The sequence below is a fragment of the Phascolarctos cinereus genome, unplaced genomic scaffold (assembly GCF_003287225.1).
Source record: "Phascolarctos cinereus isolate Bilbo 61053 unplaced genomic scaffold, phaCin_HiC Scaffold_4;HRSCAF=312, whole genome shotgun sequence".
Lineage (NCBI taxonomy): Eukaryota > Metazoa > Chordata > Mammalia > Diprotodontia > Phascolarctidae > Phascolarctos > Phascolarctos cinereus.
In genome coordinates this window covers 235,075,865-235,099,763 of record NW_027555847.1, presented here as the reverse complement: position 1 = coordinate 235,099,763, position 23,899 = coordinate 235,075,865, and the positions used below count along the sequence as shown (strand labels likewise).

The following is a 23,899-nucleotide window of genomic DNA, read 5'->3' as shown; positions in this document are numbered from 1 at the left end:
CACATTTGAAATATAAAGACTCGTATTAATATAAGGAGTTAGAGCAAAATTTATGTTTCAGTTGAGCTCAAAAAAGAAAGTGTAGCAATTACAATTTCAATCAAGGCAACAACAAAAATAGACAATTCAGAGAGATGAACAAAGAAAATATGTTTTGCTGATAGATGTCATAGGACATGAATTAATTTTAATAGTTAACATATATTTGCCAAATGACATAGTATCTAAATACTTAAAGGAAAAGTTACATGAGTTATAGGAAGAAATAAACAATAAAACTATAATAGTGGTGTTCCTCAATATACTTCTATCAGAACTAGATAAATCTAACCAAAAAAATAAACAAGAGAGAAGTTAAGGACCTGAATAGAATTTTAGAAAAGCTAGATGTTATAGACCTCTGGAGGTTATTGAATGTGAATAGAGAACAGTATGCATATTACTTTCTGTATCTGGAATTTTTACAAAACTAAGCAATCTATTAGGTAGAGGTGTCAAATACATCCCCCATGGCCTGAACCAGATTAAAATGTAATTTGGAAATATTAAACTAAATAAATAAAAACTAGATAATATTAATATGTGGTTTTCTAAGTTAGTATGTAGCCTGCAGTGATTCTTATATATGATTTAGTGGCCATTTCTATGTATTAAACATAGTGTTTACTGACCACAACACAGTAAAAATTATATTCAATGAAGGATTATTGAAGAAATGATTGAAAATCAACTACAGACTACATAATTTAATCCTAAAGAATTGGTGGATCAAAGAGCAAATCATAACATGATAAATTATTTCATTGAAGATAATAACAATCATGTGACAACATGCTAAAATTTTTGATATATAAAATCAAAGTAGTCCTAGGGAAAAATATCTCTAGACATTTTCATCAACAAAAGAAAGGAAAAAGATAGATCAAAGAATTGATGCAACCAAAAAAAATCCTAGATCAACAAATCAAAAAACCCCAAATATCAAAATCCTGAAAAACAATGAAGAGATTACTTAATGGAAGGCAAAAAAGACATTGATAAATAAATAAAACCAGAACTATTTTATGAAAAAAAAATAACCATTAGCTAATTTGACTAAAAAGAAAAAAGAAGAAAAGCAAATTACCAGTTTCAGAAATGAAAAAGGATAATTCATGACAATACGAAATAAAAGATACTATTAGAAATTATTTTGCCCAACTATGTGCCAATAAAACCAACAACTTAAATGAAATACATGAATATTTGTGAACATATCAAATGTCCAGATTAACAGAACGAGAAATAGAAATTTTAAAGAATTTAATATAAAAAAAGAAATTGAGCAAGCCATAAAAGAACTCTTAAAGAAAAAAAAAATCCAGGCAGGGCTAGATGGATTTACCAACAAATATTCAAAGCACAATTAACTCAAATGTTCTATAAATTGTCTATAAAAATAGCAAAAGAAGGGATCCTACCAAATTCCTTCTTTGAGATAAATATGGTCCTTATATCTAAGCCAAGGAGAGTCAAAATAGAAAGAAAACTATAAACCAATATTCTTAATTAATGCCAATGCAAAAATTTTAATAAAATATTAGCAAACTATTGATACACAAACTTATTTTCTTTGGGCTTACTAATAGGATCTTCAGTATTGCTCTAGCAATATTAGACATGTAGGACAAAGGCATATACCTCCACCTCTTCTAACTGGTTTTAACTTTTTGACTTCTAACTGATTTTAACTTTAACTTAGAGATTATAAAGATCTGATATGGCAACAACTATGTGAAACACTGTTCTTAAATTTTTATGAGTCATTTCTGTCTAGTGCAGTTAAGTTTTTTAATTCTCAGGGATATTTTGAAGTTTGTATTAGTAGCATTAGAATTTGTCATCTGTTGGTTTATGAAAGATAGATTATGTCTGACTTATAATTCTAGATACCACTAAGTTGTGTCTTACTAGGTATTTGGCATATGGTAAATTTTTCTGCCTGTAGTGTGTATTGCCCACTTTCTATCATTTCTTTACACAATCAGCATTAATTGATAATTTCTGGTGAAGGCGACCTGATCTTGAAGTGTCATCATAAATCCCTTCATTCCTATGTCTGCATGACTCAGACTTTTATTCAATGATTCTTTGTCAGCATAGTAATAGAGTTAATTTGAATATCATTTATGGAAGGACTTTTGGCTCCTTTTCTTGCATCTCAGTCATTTCATAAGATAATTTAGAAGATAAATCACTTTCAGTTGCATTCAACAAATCCAATGGTATGCACCTATTGTCACTTCAGTATATGATAATGTTTTAGTTCCAGTACAATTTTTTGGTGAATTCTCCAGGATATTTTGAAGACTGATTTGTAATTAGGGAAATTTGCTATCTGTACGGCCATGAAAAATGAGTTTCTGATGTAGAATTCAAGCCAATTCCTCCCAGTTCTTCAATCTACTGTAATGGGAGTTTGAAGGATCTCTGGTGTGAGGGCTGCCAACCTCATTCACCTTTGATGTCCACTTGCCACCCAACTTTCACCTGTGGCTTTAAATGCAGAGAGCACATCCTGGTAAACTATCTTGGTAGACGGGCTAAACCAGGTTGAGGGTTACTGAGGGCCACAAATCCATCAGTGAGTTAGAGGCAGGTTTACCCCAAGCATGCAAAGACTTCCCTGGTAGAATAGGTGGATGAGAACAATTTGTTCCAATGGGCGATGAAGGTGGTGCGAGCAAGTGCTGTGGAGTGCTTAGAGCTTGGTCACACATTGAAGATGCCAAGGTCATCTCCTGCATCCCGAAACTTCACCAATCATTTTGACTTTTGTCTTGCCATTGGACTTTAATGACCCTGGAAGAGAGAGTAAGACTGATGACTTTGCCTCACTGAAGTCCAATTTATGCATGAGTCAAAAGGCATCATTCATACCATTTTACCACTTTACATTCTACTACTCTATTATTTTACTATTCAAATATATTATTATTTTATTATGTTACTATTTTGTCTACTTGAAGTCCTGTGGAGATGGGCTAGTGATGAAACAGCAGGTACACTATTGAACTGTAGTCACAACTCTATACATAGGTGGTGCAGAGTCTAGGTTCATATTCTCACTGGATTGAAACAGCAGTAAGATTTGGCAGCCCCCTGAGTGTGTGAGCAGTCTTTTTAAGGACTACATTGCTCACCTCCTGGTGTGAATTAGGGGCCAGAAAAGGTGCCCCAAAATGGTCTGCTTCACCTAGCCTTGGCCTGATTACCATAACAGGTGAGGATCCCATCCTGTTGTCGAAACAAAAAAATGTACAAAAATTTTTGTGAGGATGATCCCACTCACCATTGGTACATGGAATGTGTACATGCTTATGGACAACACAAAATCCAGTAGACCTGAAAGACAAACAGCTCTTGTAGAGAACTCAGCAGGTTTCACATCCAAATAGCAGCCCTGAGTGAAACAAAGCTGGTGAATGAAGGCCAGATTACCAAAGTTGGAGCTGGATACACATTTTTCTGGAGTGGTCACAGTGATGGGTAGTGCTGTGAATCTAGTCTAATCTAGTCAAATCTAATCTAGTCAACAAGATTGTATGCCTTTCAAAAGGAGTGAAGGATAGGCTCATGGCAATGCAGTTGCCACTTGCAGGAAAGTGCTGTGCCACCGTGTACCACGAAGTGCATATGCTCCCACCATGACAAACCCTGATGAGATGAAAGAAAAATTTTATGAAGACCTGGATACCCTCATCATCAATGTGCTGAAAGAAGACAAGATTGTAATTCTGGGTGACTTTAACACCAGAGAAGGCACAGACTATCAGACATTGTGGGGAGTCCTTGGGAGGAAAGAAATCGGAAATAGCAACAGCAGCGGGTACTTACTACTGAAGACTTGTGTGTCTCATGACCTCATCACCAACACTGTCTTTAATTTACCTAAATGCAATAAAACTTTTTGGATGTACTCTTGCAGCAAACATTGGTATGTAATCGTAAGGAGAAAAGACAGGATGGGAGAGTGATGCAGGCAAAGTGTGGTACAAAGTTCTAGAATGAGCATAGGCTGATGGAGTATATGATCATGGACTTACCCTCTCCAAAATAAACACTGACATTCAACAGAAGCTGTGACCCCAAGATAAGATGGCTATCAGAAGACTCAATATCAATAGATTAGAGTGCTTCTACATGCAATTTGTTGCTGACTTGGAGGGAAACCTGAGCCAACATATAGCTGGCAACAGTAGATCAGAAAAGGAGTGAGCAGCACTGCATTGACTCATCTGGGCCAGAACACTCGCAAACATCAGGATTGGTTTGATGAAAATGATAAGGAAATTCAGCAGCTGTGAAATAAAAAATGAGAACTCCACAGGGTTTACCAGCAGGATAGTTTGTCCATCTCTAAGAAGGCGGCACTTAATTCCATCAAGAGTAAAGCACAAGTAAAGCTTAGAGAGATGTAGGATTCTTGGCTCAGTAAAAATGCAAATTAAATTCAGTTTTACACTGATAGTAACAACCCAACGCAGTTCTATGATGCCCTGAAGGCTATTTATGTGCCAAAGACCTATGGTGTATCTTAGCTATTTAGTGCTGATGAAGCCACACTGATTAGTGATGAGGACATGATCCTGGAAAGTTGGGTTGAACACTTCCATAGTGTTCTCAACAGACTGTGATCAACCAATACTGGAACCATTGACCATATATCTCAGGTTGAAGTCAAGCCCTCCCTAGCTGAACTTCCAACTGCAGGAGAGGTTCTGAATGAACTGCAGAAGAGGTTCTGAATGCCATTAGGCTCCTCTCATGTTGCAAAAGTGCCTGGTAATGTTTCCATTCCAGCTGAGATTTACAAGGCAGGAGGTCCACCACTCATATAAAAGATAAAACTTTCTGGGTTATATGGCAAGAGGAATTATCCACCAGGGGATCAAGGATGCCTCCATTGTCCATAAGGGAAAAGGAAATAGGTTTCCTGTGACACTCACAAGGGAGTCTCTGTCTTAGTCATTGCTGGCAAGTTTTTTCCAGAGTCCTCTTAAACCAACTGACCCTTCACCTGGAAAATGATCATCTACCTGAGAGCCAGTGTAGCTTCAGAAAGGGCTGAGAAATGGTTGACATGTTGTTTGCTGTCTGATGACTCCTGGAAAAATGTCAGTCTGACCAAGCCCTTTGTGAGGGCTTGTGGAAGATCATGATAAAATATGGTTGCCTGGAGAAGGTCATCAGTATTGTTTGTCATTTTCATGACAGCATGCTTGAATGAGTTCTGGATAATGAGTGATGTTCTCATGCTTTCTCAGTCACCAATGTAGTGAAGCAGGTTTGTGTGCTTACTCTCATGCTTTTTAGCATGATTTTTTCAGTGATGTTGTCAGACTCTGTCAACAAAGACAAAAATGGCATCAAGGTCAACTACCCCACTGATAATAAATTATTTAATTTGAACAGTCTATAAGACTACAGTGAAAGGAGAGTTGGTGCATGACTTTTTATTCACAGATGATTGTGCAGTATCTGAAGCCTCTGAGGCTAAGATGCAACAGAGTAAGAATAGAATCATTGCTGCTTGTGCTAATTTTGGCTTGACAATTAGCACCAAAAAAATAGAGGTTCTCCAATAGCCAGCACTATAACATCCATACATGGAGCCACTGATTACAACAAATGGAGAAATTTTGAATGCTGTGGATAAGTTCACTTACCTTGGCAGTTTACTTTGCAGGAATATACACATAGATGATGAGGTTGACATACTCATTTCCAAAGCTTGTTCCGTGTTTTGGAGGGTCTGAAAGTGTGGAAGACAAGAGGTATTCACAGAGCTGTTGTGCTGACCTCATTGTTGTATGCCTGTGAAACCTGGATAGTATACCAGCGCCATGCCAGAAAATTGAACTGCTTCCATTTGAATCGTCTGGCAATTTGAATTGTCACCTGGCAAGATAAGGTATTAAATGCTGAAGTCCTTTCTCAAACTGAATTGCCAAGCATTGAAACTCTGCTGCAGAGAGCACAACTACAATAGGCTGGTAACATTGTTTGAATGCCAAATACATGTTTGTTCAAAAGACCATTTTATGGAGAACTCACACAAGGCAAGCACTCACCTGAAGTTCAGAAGAAGTGATATAAGGACACTCTCCACATCTCTCTGAAGAACTTTAGAATTGATTGTGAGACATAGGAGACACTGGCACTGGGCTGCCCAGTATGGCATGCCTGCATCAAAGAAGGTGCTGTGCTCTATGAGCAAAGCAGAACTGCAGTAGTTCAGAAGAAATGTGAATCATAGGTTCCAAAGTAGGCAAAACTACCCCCCAGTGGGCACTGCAAAGATCCAGGGTAAGTAGTAGTAGCCTTGGGTGCAATTGGAGAGTGTTGAATAAAAATAAGGGGATGGTGGAAGCATAAGGAAAGAAGATAAGAACATTTTGAAAAACCGTTCGTACATGTTTGATCTGTTATGGAACAGAATTAAAGTCATAGCGATTACATTATTTTCCAAATAAACACACAAAATGCAAGTTATAATTGATCAGCGGTCAAGTCTGCTGACAGGTCTTAACAAGCAAGTATTGGCAAGCAAACACGTAGAGCATTGTTGGGAAGTCCAGCATGTACCAGCAGGAATATGTGTGTGTAATGATTTGTTTATAATATGATACTATATGGTTACATGATTCAATATTGTGTCATCAAAATTTCAATGCAGGAAAAACCCCACAAATTTCCAATGAATTATTAAATTTAAGATAAGTCATTGAAAAATATTTTATATATTTTGAAATGATGCAAATTTTTAAAAAACTGTTAAAGAAAGAAGATTTCCGGGGGGGCAGTGCTGAGTACTTTTTTAAAAGGGAGTGGTAGACCAAATAAGTTTGGGAACCTCTGCATGAGATACACAAATTTGGAAACATCTTTTCAAATGTTCATGTGGACTATTTGTGCCTGACCTGTGATAGATCTTCCTCAGCTCATAATGGTTTGCTCAGCCACAGTCAGACACACTGTACATTGACCCTGATACTGTAATGTCATTTTGGTCCTCTCTGATGACATAGGCCAGTGATCATAATGGCTCTAGTCTCACAGCCCTTTCATATAAGCTAATTACCTTCTATCAAAAGATTCTCATGGGCCTTTCATGTTTGTACATAAAACATAATGCATTCTGAGAATTGGCTAAAAGTGTCTTAAAGCAGATAAGATGAAAACCATACTTACAGAAATCAGAATAACAGATCACTTTCATTTGGGATGATTTTGTAGCAAGAGGTCTGTGTGCTTCTGCCTGCCATGACAGAGCTGCTCTTCTCTAGGTTTGGCCATAATGTGTGCCGCATTAGATGCCTGTGAGTAGCACAGTTTGTGTGGTTTTCTAAGGAGAATCACTCTGGATAAATCTCACATGAGATACAAATACACATGCTATAACCAAAGAGACAAAAATTCTGATGAATGGAACATTCTCTTCATATTAATAAAGAGGAACAGGGAGTCAAGCAAATTCTTTAACTTTCTATCCCAGGAAAGAAGAGAACAGACAGAAAAGATTTTCACTTCAAAAATTTTCCTGCCTTGAACAACTTTACACTGTAAATTCAAGTGACATTAAATAGTGTGTAAGTGGGGATCTAGAAAGGAATGCATTCTTCCCTCTTTACAGTTGTATCACAGAATAGTAAAACAATCAGTAGGGAATAATGCCTTCCACTTGGATGGTACTTGACATTTTCAAAAAATTTTGCAGGCAGCTAGCACTTCAGGGTAACTTCAGAGTTCAGGGTAGTCATACATTGTACATAGGGGCTTATAAAAATGTTACAACCCCTTTTAAACACATTTATATCATAGTCTCAAAGTTAACTTGGTTTATGTCCACAGATAACAGTTTCTAATATAACCAAATGAAGACATCCCTGTCTGGACTAGTAGTAACCTACACTATAGTATCATCAAGAATACCCTGCCTCTGCTGCTTATTATGGTGGGTGACCTTGGGCAGTTCACAACCTCTCTGTCACTGAATTTCCTCACTCCTCTACCAAGTGAGGGTTATATTAGATGACCTGAGTCTCCTTCCAGTTCTAGATTTGGGATGCTGTGATCTTACGTATATACAACACATTATTCTAAACTGGGCAAAAACATATAAGTACATAGGATGAACAACCTTAATTTCTCTTCATAATTCTTAGTTGTGAGGATCAAAGTGTCTTATCAGTGTAGCCTAAGTAAAACAAAATTCTTTTCTATTTTTTATTTTTTGCAGTGGTCCTGTCTGCCACCACTTTTTAAAAAAATTTATTTATTTATTTTCCTCCAGTTACAGTTTTTAACTAACTAGTGTTGGTAGACATCCCTGATCTCCCACCCAATCCTGGTTGAAAATGTTCTCTACCTCCTCAAATTTTCCTAGAGCACTTTGGCTCTCTCTTTTGTTTGAGTTTTTGTTTGAGGTGTTCAGGGAGGAGTAGCATCTCTGATATGAGGTCTTGCTGAGTCCTTTTCAGGGCTGCTCGTCCACCTTTGGTGTCCACCTCTCCCCCAGCTCTGACCTGTGGCTCCACCAAGCTGTAGCATGTGCAGCAGCCACACCCTGGTAAAACTATTTTAGTAGACAGGCTAGACCAGGTTCAGGGTAACCAATAGGCCTCAAACACATTGGTGAATTAGGGGGATGTCTACCCCAAACATGTGAGGACTACCCCTCTCCCCTGCCCCCTCCTGCACAATGGGTGGATGAGAATAATTTCTTCCAATATCCACGAAGGCAGCTCAAGCAGGCATTGTGGAAAGCTTAGAGCTTGGTCAGACATCAAGATGCCAAGGTCATCCATTGTCTCCTGGGCCATTGCCAGTCATCTTTACTTTTGTCTTGTCACTGGACCAGGATGACTGGAAGAGAGAGTAAGGCTGACAACTTTGCTCAACTCTGCCTCACTTAAATCCAATTCATGTGCAAATCAAGACATCAACCGTGATGTCAACAACAACAACAACCACACTTTACCTTTCACATATTCTTATTTGAGTACACAGTCACTTTCTCCACCCCACCCCACTCCCAAAGTCAGCACTGGAGTAGTGAATAGAATGCTGTCCTCCGGGCAAGGAAAACCTGGGTTCAATTTCTGTCTTTGACATATATTGTCTTGGCTCTGTGATCCTGGGCCAGATACTTAACCTCTTAGTATTTTTAGCTAATTCTCTAAGATTATAAAGTGCAGAGAAGTGGCCACCCTGAACTGAAGAGGGAGTTTCCTGATTTAAGAGTTCCTTATATAAATGAAATCCTAGATCCAATTTCCAACTCCACTCCAGTAGAATGTAAATTCCCTGAAGATGGAGGCTATGATATTTTTCATCTTTTTCACCAGCACCTGGCATAATATCTTGCACAAAGCTCCATGTAAAAGATGGAGTAGCAGGGAATGTTTTGCTATAATTCCCACATTTAATACTTCCATAGGAAATACAATTTTTTTCTAGACAATTGCAAGGGATTAGTGTAAGGATGGAACTGTAATGAATCAAGAAATAAAAATGAAAGGAAGCACTTTCTCAATTCTACATGGCCTTGCTCTAATAATGACAACATTTTGGAACTGATGGGTATTATATGATAGTAGTTTTTTCTACAGTTCATAATTCATTTGCTATTAATTGTTTAAAGTATTGCAAAAATATTTATGCATAATGTCACTTAAAAATATTTGAAATCAATAATTTTTACATGAGATATCAAATAGATGTGTTTAACCACTGCAAAAAAGAATTGATAATGTATTCTGTATCTTCCCTGAGCAGAGAAATTGAAGTTATAGACCACTTTAACAAAGGATTTAGGTTTCAGGTAAGGAAGGACTTGGAACAGAAAGAAAAGTTAAGTAAAATAGAAGTTGATTGCATATTAATTCAGCTTTTTCTATCTTAAGAGAATGTTCATTTTCTATCCCTGCCACACCCTCCACAGGATTACAGAATTTTCTTCCACTGAGATTTTGAAAATCAGATAATTGTGCAACATTAGAGCTGGAAGAATCTTAGAACTCTTCCAATTGCTTCATTTTATAGATTAGGAAACCGAAGCTCACAGTAACCAGGTTTATTTAGTATTCTGACTGTTACTTGGATACGAAGAAACAGGGCCAACCAGCTCTTACTGGCTTATAACAACTGATTATGAAATTTTTAGTGTGAACATTTATACCTCAGAAATTGGCATAAACTACAAATAAGAACTTGAATTATTGTTTTGTTGATTTCTAGACTTAGTGTGATAGAGAAAATTTTAATAATATAGATTAAACTTACATCTAAACTTTAAGAGATTTTTCCTTGGGTCTCTGTATAATAAGCAAGCAAATGTGGAAAAGGCCTGACTCCATTCTTTGGAGTTAGCCCTCTCCAGGCCATGAACCAGGTACTCTAAAATCCAGAGCTAAGAACCCCTGGTTCTCAGAGCCTAATTTCTCCTCAAGCCTTTTCATTGAGAAAAGGAGAGAGACAGCTTGATTAGATATGAAGTAAGGTCCTGAGGAGAAGGGAAGGGGGATGTGGAAGAATTGATGAGAAAAGATAGAGTTTGGAATCGCTGCTGTGGGGAGCAGGATAGAGAATCAAGTAAGGAGGAGTAAAAGGATTACCTTGTTAAGGAAAGGGCCTAGTTGTGATCAGATAACATAAATTTGTAATGTACCCAGTCAACACAGTTGCATGACTGTGATTTTAGGGTCTAAATGTGGTGTCTCTACCAGCACTGATGGGGAGTAAAGGTTGTTGTTGTGATACTGAGAAACTTTACTACATCCTCACAAAAAAGCATCACTCATTAGATCATAGATTTAGAAACAAATAGAACCTTCAAGGTCATTGAGTCCAACCTTCTCATTAGAGAGAAGAAGATGCTGAAGACCAGAAAGGTTAAGTGATTTATACAGAGTCACACAGTAGAGTTAGCCGAAGTCCAACACTTTTAGGTAAATGGTCTTATATTTCATGAGTACCAGTACAACACTGGCTGAGCAAATAGTAGGACAATATCTGTTATTCTTCTGTCTTAGCATGTGACCGGCACACCATTTTTTCCTATCATATGCTTTTCTAAATGATCTTTTATACTATTTCTTTGTTCCTCCCAGAAAGATGAGTATATGAAGGTAAAATTTTATTAACTGTAGATATATAGTAAGCCAACCATGCTAATGTTAATTCCTAGAGATTAGAAATGTTTTCAAAACCCAACAATATAGTGATTTAACATTCTTTACTTATAGTTTTCTCAGTTGATTAGCTCAGTGTATAGCTACAGCCTTGCAGTCAGGAGGATCTGAGTTCAAATCCAGCCTCAGATACTTGATGCTTACTAGCTTTGTGACCCTGGGCAAGTCACTTAACCCCAAATGCCTCACCAAAAAAGAAAAAAAAACCCAAAACAACAACAACAACAAAAGGAGCAGCTAGCTGGTGCAATGGATAGAGCACTGGCCCTGGAGTCAAGAGGACCTGAATTCAAATCTGGCCTCAGGCACTTGACACTTACTAGCCGTGTAATCCTGGGCAAGTCACTTAATCCCAATTGCCTCACTAAAAAGCAAAAAAAAAAATTTTTTTGGAAAATATTTAGCTATGCTTATAGAAATGTGAAACCAAGTCATTGACTAAGTATAGACCTGCTCTAATTTCCAGCAAGCATCAAGCATGTGCTCAATAATGTACAAATTTATTACCTATCCCATTTTCTTAGCAAAAACTGGGCTGGTTTCTAACCAAAAAAATTATATTTGCCACCTACCCACCTTACCTCTTACGCTCGAAGAATTACTGATCTAACCTCCTTAAAGTACTTTAAGTTGCTAGGAAGGAAAAGTATCATAGAAATGCAAAGCAATATTAAATGCCAAACAAATTACTTTGACTCTGTGATATGTTTTATTCTTTGCCCACAAAAGAAGATATAAATAAATTTAAAATTATGGTTTACAAAGCAAGTAACTTAGCTTCCTATTGGAATTATTATTCATATAGCTTAATTCTATAGTGGAATAATAAACAAATTAAAAAATTTGTTGTAATTTATACTTCCATTCCTAAATCTAAGAAAGTCTCTCTTGATTGTAGATTTCAATAATGGAAACATTTTGTACACATATTTGTTTCTCACAAGAGAAATCCAGATTCATCAAATATTGTCCTGTGATAATATTTCTAATCAGGGATGAATGCATTGAAAATAAACAGTAGCCTCAGGGACAGAGCTGCACACAAAAATACAATTAGTAAATCTTATAATTGCTTTTTCATGCTCTGGAAAAACCTGCTATGACATGTATACAGGGAGGTAGTATGCTAACCAGGTAAAATCAAGCTGTCTTATCTATAGCTATCTCATCACTATCTTATCTAACTCACATAAGGTTTAATGAAAAAAGAACACTCATCTGGGTGCCATCATCAGGGTTCTGCATCTTCTGACTGCAAGAGCCTACAAACTACGACATAGGCACAAGCAGGAGAATAAGGAAGAGTTTAGAACAGGAGTGGGGAACCTGCAGCCTTGAGGCCACATGTGGCCCTCTAGGTCCTCAAGTGCAGCCCTTTGAATCCAAACCTTGCAGAACAAATCCTTTTAATAAGTGACCCATACTTATTTAGAGTGGCAGCATTTCAGAATGTCTTCTAAGTTTAAGCAAGACCACTTCAGGAGGCAAAATAGCTGCAGCAGAAAGAAAACAAAACTTCAGGGCATCCTTTAAATGCTTCCTATGAGTTTTTCCATTTGGCCTGCCATGAAAAGTGAAAGCGAAAGTTGAAGATTCAGTCCAGCTTTGGACTGAAAAACAAAAACAAAAGCAAAATTTGATCTTTCTAATCAATACTAGATCTCAGCAAAAAGAGGGGGACCTCACAAAGAGAAGTAACTTTACCGCTTGAATTGTTGTTGCTGTTCATTTGTGTCTGACTCTTTGTGACCCCATTTGGGGTTTTCTTGGTAAAGATACTGGAGTGGTTTGTCATTTCCTTCTCCAGCAATTTTACAGATGAAAAAACTGATGCTAACAGGGTTAAGTGATTTGCCCAAGGTCACACAGTCAATGAATGTCTGAGACTGCCCCAGTATAACATACTACCCTGCTCATATGTGAGTAGTTTTATGATGTTTAAAAGGCTCTAAATGCATAGTTTCTGGGTAATTTAAAAATTTTATTAATAATGTCAACATGTTTGTTAATAAAAGGATAGTCACTTGGCCATCTCTCTTAGACAAAAGACCCCTGGTAGTGATGGGCTCACAGTTCATATCCTCTTGGAAGAGTAGGTGTTCCTCAGAGTGGCAATCAACCCTCATTGATTAATAGTTAATGAGAAAATGAATATTACAATGAAAGGCTGGGCTATATTACAATGAAGGTCTTGGAATATGTGACTTGGATCACCCAAATCTTGGTCAAAGAGACTTGTCAATTTCCATATCACCAGTTTGACAAAAGGTAGAATCCACATTTTCCCAGACCTGTCTGAGTAAAAATGATGAGCAGGAATCCTCACATTAGCCCAAACTTAGAACTTCTTTTACTGTCTTTGATTAGACCTCAGCGCTGGGTAAGTCTTTTAGAAGGATTTCCCACACTGGTTGATTTCTGGATGGAGAAGTAGAAAAGGGGGAAAACCTTGGTTCTGATTCAATAATGAGTTATTAATACAAGAGAGAAAATTATTTCTCTCAGTTTGCTCACTGAAAAGGGCAGAAAAGGAATGATTGAGAAGCATAGTCTGTCAGATAAAATGGTAAGGAGAAACACAGACTTTTATAAAGACCTGATAAATATACTGAGAAGACTTGTTTGAAGGCAGAGCACTGACTGAGGTAATGATGGGTACAGGGTGTTGTGGTGCGTTATCTTATTTGCATGTGACAATTTTTAGAATTTTAAGGGTTCTGTCTGACAAAATCATAAATTAAAAAAGCTGCCTGGGGGACTATGGGAAGACTGCATAATGATTCTTGGGTTTATACCTGATAGAAAAGTTGATTTATTGAATTTTTCCTCAAAAGGTTAAGATGAGTCATTGACCACCAAGAACATCTGATGGTGAGGTATTGGAAGCTTGAGAAGCCAGCAGCAGAAGAAGGTATAGGAAGAGATCAAAGAGGAAGCAGAAGAGGAAGCTTAGCCCAGGAGAAGTCACAAGAAGCCAGGATCAAAGGTATAGAAGGCTGAGTGGTCAGCTAGGATAGCTGACTCTTGTGCTGCTTTGATAGGAACTTGCTGATTGCCTGGAGAAAGGTAGTACAAACTGGACTAAGAAAGTTTCAGGAAACTGGTAGTGGGGATGCCTATTACACACATATATACAAATTTCTTGGTATTTAACTGTACTTTTAAGTAAATGTCCTTTGCATTATTATGATGTCATATTTATTTTAGGTTGTCTTTCAGAGGAAATTCAGGAATTCAGAGGGGAAATGGGAATTCATGAACACTAGAATGTGAACCCAAACAGACATGGGGTTTTTATTGTCCAATATGCAAGAAAACCACCAAGGCAGAGCTCTGAGCCAATGGCACTTTATTAAAGGGGTCCATGGTCCCCTTTAGACCTCAGATTTTCTTCATGATCTGAGATGCCACCTTCCTCTAGGGCCTTATTTTTATAAGGTTTGATACCTGAACACTCTAGATGGGCTACACAAAATATAGAATCCCATTGGTTGATAGACCTTGCTTCAAGGGATAAAAATGATGTATCAGCCAAATAATGGTATATCGGTGGGGGGGTGTCTTGGACTGGGGGAAGCATAGGGCATCTCCATTGACTAAGTGGTCATAAGATAATCACCTGCTCATGTTGGACATAAGTGCAGAAGTACAAAAATAAGTTGGGGGATTTTCTATGCAATCAAATCACTTCCACCAAGTTGGGCTTGGTCACCATAACAAGGGGGAAAAAGGGTAGAGGTTCTTAGTTAGCTTCCTGTGATTAAACAAGTGAATTTACAGTCTGCAGTTCACAGCTCTGGGGCCCAAATATATGGAACTTATAATTACTACTCCTTTGAAATCATATCAAATTAATTAATACTGATTAGAATAGAGTAGGAGTCTAAATGAGTAATTTCTCGCTCAGGTTTTTAGGCAAGTGTACATACACTACACTTAGTGTACATACACATACACTACAGTACACTACAAGTGTATTACACTACACTACAATTGCCTCCTAGATTGCTCCAGCCAGGGAGGCCAGTTCTTATGAAATTAAGCTCAGAGCAGCAGTGAGATCAGCACTAGACTCTGGTATGAAGAGGAGTGTCTGGGTAGATCCTTGTTTTTGAGCTAGCCAGAGTGGTTGCTCCAGGACGGTCATTTCACTGTTTTCTCTCTCCCACCCCAGAAGAACACATATCCATTCTAATGATTATCTTTGTTTATTTAAAATCTATCTAGTATATATATCAAAATAGACTACAAAAGCTGATATTAAGATAAAATTGTATTTATTAAATGAATTACCGTCCTGTTTGCATTCATTTCATTCAAAGGGCTAATAGAGAGGATCCACTATGAGAGTGTGTGTGTGTGTGTGTGTGTGTGTGTGAGAGAGAAGAGAGAGAGAGAGAGAGAGAGAGAGAAAGAGAGAGCCAGACGCAGAGACACAGCGAAAGACAGAGACAGAGAGAGACAGAGACAGAGACAGACAGAGACAGAGAGGTTAAGTAAGTTGCTCAGGGTCAGTAAATATCTGAGACTGGATCTTATATTTATGAAATGATTTTTTTTTTGCACCAAGGTATAACACTTCACATTTATTCCTCTAGAATTTCATTTTATTAAATTATTCCCAATATTCTAGCTGGTCAAGATAGTTTTGAATACTGTCTCTCATCCTTCCCAGCTATCTTTCCCAGATTAATGTTTTCTATAAAACTGATGGACATACTGTACCATAGATAGATAGATACTGTATTCTCTATATTTAGATATACTCACTCTCTATATAAACACATGCGCACAAATACATGCCAATATATAAGCATATATCTCTGTCTATCTATCTTTCTCCAAGTCATTGAAGAAAATATTAAACAACAAAGGGTCATGTATAGATGCTGGGGTGCTGCTGCATTGGAGACTTCCTGCCATGTTGCCATTGAATCATTAATAATTACTCTGAGTCCAATCTTCCAAGAAGTTGTGAATATACTTTATTCTTATTGTCTAATCCATATCTTCCCATCTTCTTCACAAGAATAAGATGAGATACCTTATTAAAAACTTTGTTAAAAACCCAGATATACCATGTCCACATCATTCCCTTCATCTATTGGTTTAGTAATCCTATCAGAAAAGGAAATAAGATTAATGTGGTATTGTCAGTTCTTGGTGAAGACATGCTAGCTCTTTGTAAACACTGCTCCCATCATCAACTATCTCTTTAATAATCAATCTCATTGGCCTATAGTTTGCAGACCCTGTCTTCTTTCCTTTTTTGAAAATTGGGACAGAATTCACTTTTCTCCATTTTGTGGTACCTCTACTGCTTTCCTTGTTACAGATATCACTGATAATGGCTCAGCAATTTGCCAGTTTTTTTTTTTCCAGGATCTGAGGATGTGGTTTATTTGGTCCAGGTGACCTGGATTCATTAAGGATAGTCAGATCTTCTCTTATTATATCTTTACTTACCTTGGGTATGAACTTCCTCTTAGTAATTTATGTTCAGTCATTTCCAGTGTAATGGATATTCTCTGTAGGAGAGAAGAAATAAACTCTGCCTTTTCTCTGTTGTTGGTTATCTTCCCTCCACTCTAAGCAGAAGTATTATTCCTTCTTTGGATGAGCTTTAATCCCCAATATAGCTATACACATAACAACAACAACAACAACAATAACAACAACATCTTTTTCTTTTGTCCTTAGTTTCTTTCACCAGCTTTAGGTCATTCTAAGTTTTACTTTTACAGGTCTTTACCACACTGTTATATTCCTTCTCTTTTATCTGACCTTGCTTCTATCTTCTACATATTTCTTTTCAGAATCTAAGTTGGGTGGTGAGTTCCCTGTATCTACATTACCCTTTTCAGATAAATCCTACTTTTCTTTTGCTTGGGATTACTTCCCTTTGTGTCTTCAGAATTTTGTTCTTGAGCATCTAACATTCCTCCACTTAGGCTGAATTTCTCCTAAAGCATTTTAGTAAATGAAATCTTAAGTATCTTTCCTTTCAACTCTTTGACATGTGCTTTCCCAAAAGCTAGGGTACATGTCATACTATGCTCTGATATTCTCTTCTATTCCCCAATATTCTCTTCTTCTTGATTGCAAACTCTAGGATAGAGTGGTCAGTTCCTCCCTGTTAGTGAAAATCAAATCTAGGTTAGAATTTCCCTATGTTGGTTTCTCCATCTTTTAAAAGATAAAATTATCACTAAAGCAAGTGAATAAGTTACCAGCTGTTCTACTTTGGCAGAGAGTAAACTTCAGCAGATGTCTGGATAATGAAGTCCTTCATTACTACTTTATCATGTTTCACTGCCAGGCTTGTGATCTATTTTCTAAATTCCTCATCTATTTCCTCTTTTTATCCAGATGGTCTATAGTAAACTCCATTGACAAAATTATGTCTGTTTCTCCATCCATTGACCTTTGCCCAAATATTTTCCATCATTCTTTCTTCCTCTAGTTTCTGCATTTCCTACATGATTATACCTTCTTAATATATGTGGCCACTCCACCCCATTTTCTTTTGTCTATGTTGTTTCTTTTGAATAACACATACCCATCAGGAGCCAGAGTCCTGTCAAGGGTTTCATCCCACTAAATCTCAGTGATACCTACAAAGCCAAACATACTGTCTTTTTAGGACTCCATTTACTTTTGTTTGTTGCCTAAACTTTGGACATTCGTGTATTTGAGGCCATGAGTTTTACTATTGGCTTTTTTCTTGGATTTTGTTTTCCATGAATTTTTGGGCATCTTAGCTGTTTTTCTTCTTTCTTCTTTGTGACTCTTCTCTATAATATATAACTCTGGGGATATACTTTGGGGAAGTTAGAACAAATGAGAAACAGATCCAGAGAGAACAGCAAAATGACATCACTAAAAGATATCAGTGATCCTCCAGTTTGAGAGTAAGTTGTCCTTTCTGGATATATCTGGTCACACATGTTCACTATATGTACAACATGATATATGTCCCTTACAACTACTTTTTGTTTTTTAGTAGAAAAGTTGGTGCATGATTTTTTGTTTTCAGAAGATTGTGCACTTAATGCAGCCTCTGAGATACAACAAAGTATGCATTGATTCTCTACTGCTGGTGTTAATTTTGGCCTAACAATTAACACCAAGAAAACAGAGGATCTCTACCAGTCAGCACCACACCATTCATACACAGAACCATAAATTACAGTAAATAGAGAAATTTTGAATGCTATGGATAAGTTCAATTATCTTGGCACAGTGCACTTTTCAGAGATGTACACATAGATGATGAAGTTGACACATGCATGCCAGAGCTAGCTCAATGTTTGGAAGACTCTGAAGGAAAGTGTGGGAGAAAAGAGATATTAGGCTGCCTACCAAACTGAAAGTCTACAGAGCTCTTGTGCTGACCTCATTGTTATACGCCTGTGAAACCTGGACAGACTACCAGAGCCATGTCAGGAAACTAAATTGCTTCTATTTGAATTGTCTTGGGAAGATTTTGAAGATCACCTAGCAAGATAAGATACTAGACACTGAAGTCCTTTCTTGAGCTAAGCTGTCAAGCATTGAAACTCTACTGCAAAGAGTGCAATTCCAGTGGGCTGGCCATGTTGTTTGAATGCCAAATGTATGTTTGCTTAAGAGACTATTTTATGGAGAACTTACACAAGGCAAATGTTTACATGGAAATTAGAAGAACTGATACAAGGACATTCTCAATGTCTCTCGTAAGCACTTTGGAATTGATTGTGAGACATAGGAAACTTTGGCATAGGACTGTCCAGAATGGCGTGCCCACGTCAAAGAAGGCACTGTGCTTTATGAACAAAGCAGAATTGCAGTAGCTCAAAAGAAATGTGAGATGTGTAAATTTAGAGACTTCTCCACTCCAAATGTTTATGTGGACTATTTGTGCCTGACCTGTGGTAAAGCCTTCTGAGCTTATATTGATCTGATTGGCCACAGCCAGACTCACTGTACTTTGACTCTGACATAGTGATGTCATTTTGGTCCTCTTTGAGAACAAAGGACAACAACCAACCAGTAGAAGAGTGAGCCCCAGTTTACGTTCTACTATTTTTTTTCACCATCGTATTTCATTAAATGTTTTTAAACTAATTTTGTTCTCTGGCTGACTAGGAAAAAAGTGAACACATCAGGGAATGTTCATGAGCTCTGATTTTGAGTGGACATAGACCCACAGAGTACCTTGAACCTAGAGGTGTTATTCTGGGGGCCCCAGAATATGTAAGATAAAGGTGCCCCAGGTGCTAAATATATATAGACACAACATATATACCTCCCTATACATATATATTGAAGGCATAATTTGTGTGTATATGCCTTAACCTAAAGAATCAATCAACAAATATTTATGTGTGTCAGACATTGTGATTGGCACCTGGGATACAAGAATAAAGAATGAAGAATGAAACAATCCCTATGCACCAAGAACTTACATTCTAATGAGGAAGACAATATATTTATCTATATATAGCTACATACAGATTAAGTATAAAATTAATAAATACAAAGTAGTTAAATAAAAGGTAGTTTGTGAGGAAGAGCACTAGCATCTGGGGAGGTGGGATCAGGAAAGACCTTATTTAGAAGATGATGCTTGAGCTGCATCTTAAAGCAGAGATTACCATATAAGATGGAGGGAGGGCATTACAGGTATAGGGGACAATCAATACAAAGGCACAGAAAACTAGGGAAGAGCAATATCAATAATAAAATAAAATAAAATAAAATTCAGAGAGGAGAATATCCAGGAGAGGATGGTTAAGAGCATCTAATGCAGCAGACAGGCTAAAGAAGGATGAGGACTGAGAATGGAGCATTGGATTTATCAATTAAGAAATTGCTGGTGCCTTTGGAGAGGGGAGTTTCAGTTAAGTGATGAGGCTGGAAGCTACATTACAAAGGTTGAGGAGTGAGTGAGAGGAAAGGAAGTTCAAAAGTTATTGCTCTTGCCTTATAAAAGCTTATATTCTGTGGGGCTTTATGACATTGGAAGTTTTCCATGAAAGATGATGTAAATATCAGGATAATCGTTTTTACTTCTTAACAGGAAAGCCTTAGGAGACAGACTTCAGCGTGGATGAATTAAGCCAAAAAAGTTAAAGTAGCACCATAATTTTCTATGGTACATTATGCCATATTTCAAGAAAAATTAACTGTAGTCCACTGAGATTGTTTTCAGTAACCTCATCCCTACGGCTAGCTACTGTGTTTTAGAGAAGGAACACCACAAATCAATACTTGCATTTTGGAGCCAGATAAATTAATCGTGGCAATGTACTCTCTAAAGATCTCTATTTCTTTCCTTTAAATGTCAACCACCTTTCTGTCTGCATCTCAAAAAGTTTCCCTGAGGCAGAGGTTTTATGAGTTGGATGGAATTTGTCAGTTGCTAACAGAGCTCATTATGTTTGTGATTCATGATCCATGTGCCTACCTAGGTAGGACCAGTCCAAAAAATCTAATTTCTTTGAGATTTCATGTGGCTGCTTTGAGGAGACAAGCCAGAAAAGGCATGTGGTGGGATTTCCTGGCATGATGTGACAAGTTGTTCAAGGAAGTTGGGATAAGGTTCCTCAAGCAAACTTATATGAAGGGCAAAAGGTAAGGGAGCCTTTTAATGGACATATTGCAATATATTGACAGGTATTCTCTCCATCAGAAAGGCACTGAAAACAGCTAGAGAAAATGAGTTGTCTCAGAAGAGAATAAAGAAATTTAGTTGGAGTGACACTCTCCCAAAATGGCAGGACCCACAAGCTCCTTGAAAGCAAGGACCCTATGTTATTCATGTTTGTATCTCCTTTCTCCTTTCTCTACCTTCTTATTACAGTATTCTGCACATAGTAATGAAAACTGTTGAATTTAATATGTGTTCTAGTGGAATGTATAGCATATTTGAAGTGGGAAGACCAGAGTTTGATCACGCTACTTAATCAGCTCTGCGAGGTAGAGCTGACCTGATCATGAGTAATCAACATTACATTTACTACTTTGAAGGGCTTACCAATCTACTCCCTGTGGTTATACTCAGAATTCCTGTGATTCTGAATCATAGTCTTCCTAGCCTAAAACTCTCTTTCCTTTTTTTTTTTAAAAGCCCCTAAATTCTATGGCTTCCAGGAAGCATCAGAGAAATGTAAAAACCATTTCTTATACATTTTGTAAAGCATCTCTATCAGCATCCCTATCCCAATCTTCCTTAATTTTCCTTTGTCCTCACTGGAATTGTTGAAATTATTGAAATTAGAATTGTTAAATTTCATATGTACTTGTAAGTATGCCATTGTTCTCCTTCCCAAGAAATGTGAGTTCTTAAGGACAAGGACTGTTTCATTCTGTCTTTGTTTTCCTAGTATCTAGCTTAGTGCCTGGCATATGGTAGACGATTAATTAATGCTTATTTAATTGTATTGAATTGTATGACCATGAGCAGTTCGCTTCACTTCAATCTTATTTTTGTCATACACAAAACGAATATTGGCTTAAACAATATGTGATATCTCCTCTGGCTCTAATAATCTATGTTCTATTCCTTGGACTTGCCCTTTACAAGAAACTTAATGGCAGAGATAATGTTGCTTAATGCCATCAAAACTCCCTAATATAAGGATTTTCACATAAAAACAGTTCAACAAAAAGTGTAGGTATCTATAGTATCCAGGGGAGCTATTATTTACTTACAAAGAATTAGAATGAAAGTAGATAACCAGGTTCTACCTTAGAGGGTTGGTCCTGAAACAATATTTTGCTGTAAGCCACCTATAACAGACTAATTTTGACAAGCCCTAAATCCTTAATTAAATAGTGTTATGGGAAAGCATTCTTATTTTCTGCAGCCCCAGTCTTTCAATATGGCTGCCTACAGATCTGAATGGAACCACTTTCTGGGGGCTACCTTGCTTCTCCTTCAGGCATTTACTGAAAATTTGAGGAGGTGGAGGAAAAGTCAACCTTTTTTCGACATTTGCTTTTAACTAGATCATGGAATCATAGGTTTAGAGCTAGAAGGGAACTTATAGGTCATCTAGTCCAACCCCTTCATTTTATAGATGAAGAAACTGAGGTCTAGAGACATTAGGTAACTTGTCCAAACCCACATAGGAGGAAAGTAATGGGACATGGATTTGAACTTGGGCACTCTGACTCTGGAAAACTCAGGTATTACAATCCCAAGACACACATGGCAGTGTGACAAGCTAGACCAGTGATAATATGAACCTGAAACTAGCTGGGCATGCACTGAAATGAGAGAAGCAATTTAATTGTGATCTTAGCCATGAGAAACCAGAGGATATATAGATAGGTGCATCAATAGTGGAATTTGACAGGAGATGGTGGGACAAGCAGGCAGTCAACGTTAAGAAGGTCTAAGGCAGAACAGCAGAGGGAATCCTAAGTAAGCAGGAAAAAATATATGGTATTAGAAGATCTGAATAATAGGAAGTAGGTTGGGATACAGTAAGAGATACAGTTGATCCATCATCATCAGAAAAATCTAGCATCAGGTGGCCAGAATTCTGCCACAGAGTTTGGTGTTCGGGGGGTAAGACTCTAGTCCCTTGAAAGACTGGAAGGGGCAAGATGCTGGAAGACACTGGAGTATCAAACTGGGTATAAAGGTAGGGGCTTGGGTAAAGGGAATAAATCAATAACTGAACTGCTGGAATTAGGGACAAGGTGAGGGGCATGGTTTTAGAGAGAAAAGCAATACCTGAGTTTGGCCTCTAGATGTCACTATGGAAGGCATCTGGTGCAGTACAACCCCCTTCTTTTCTTTCACAATTCTTCCAGATCATGCCTATCTCCTCCTACTGGGGTTGGCTCAGCATGAGGCTTTCCCTTTGGCGCCTAAACTCTCCTCTAATTTCCTCTCTTCCCTTAGGGTAATGAGCAGTGACTTTTTGCCTCAGGGACCCACCCAATGTGTTGTCCTCCCCTCTCCCTTTTTGTCTCTCCCTAGAGGTGGTGTTGGAGATTTATCAGCCGCAAACTACACTATCAATAGACTCATGTATGTCTTAAGGCAATGACACCAAATCCATTTGGAATCTTTACTCTGCTTTATTGAGGAGTTTATAATTATTAGTAAAATTGAAACTAATAACATAGCTCATCAAGTCCCCCAATAGAAATCCTCTAACAATTGGCCAGACTGAGATTTTTGCCCTAAACCAGCTCCATATTCAGACACCAATTAACCAGTCACAACCCCACTTGCACCCTATGACTGCAGTTAAATTATACACAGATCAACATCTTATAAAAGTGAAGGCTGAAAACTAAAAATTAATTGCTTAATTTAAAAATTATACACAGGGAGAGGTACATGTTTGGGTTTACCACATATTCTGTGTAAAAAGAAATAGAATCAGAATAAATAAGTAATAAAAGAACAAATTATAATGGATGCTTATCAATAATAAAATAATAACAACAATGCTACTACTACTGATAATGTAGCTAACATTCATATAGGGCTTTAAGGATTTCAAGTGATTTGTACATGTTATCTCATTTGATCTAACAAGCAGCTATTTTAACCAACAAGCATTGGAAAGGGAAAGGGAATTGAAGAAATACACCTTTGTGGAGCATCCTCTGAGTTGCCATAGAGGGATAGACATCTCCCAGCAAGCACAGTCAGTATTCTT

At 37.4% G+C, this 23,899-nt stretch overlaps 1 long non-coding RNA gene across 1 annotated transcript in view; it reads left to right on the top strand.

Moving 5' to 3' along the window:
* Positions 1 to 14,405, top strand: part of LOC110223818 (uncharacterized) — a 33,141-nt gene extending 18,736 nt beyond the window's left edge. The window contains exon 3 of the long non-coding RNA XR_002328795.2: positions 14,069 to 14,405. This is a non-coding gene — a long non-coding RNA (uncharacterized LOC110223818). The remainder of the gene's footprint in view (positions 1 to 14,068) is intronic.
* Positions 14,406 to 23,899: the final 9,494 nt, after the last annotated feature.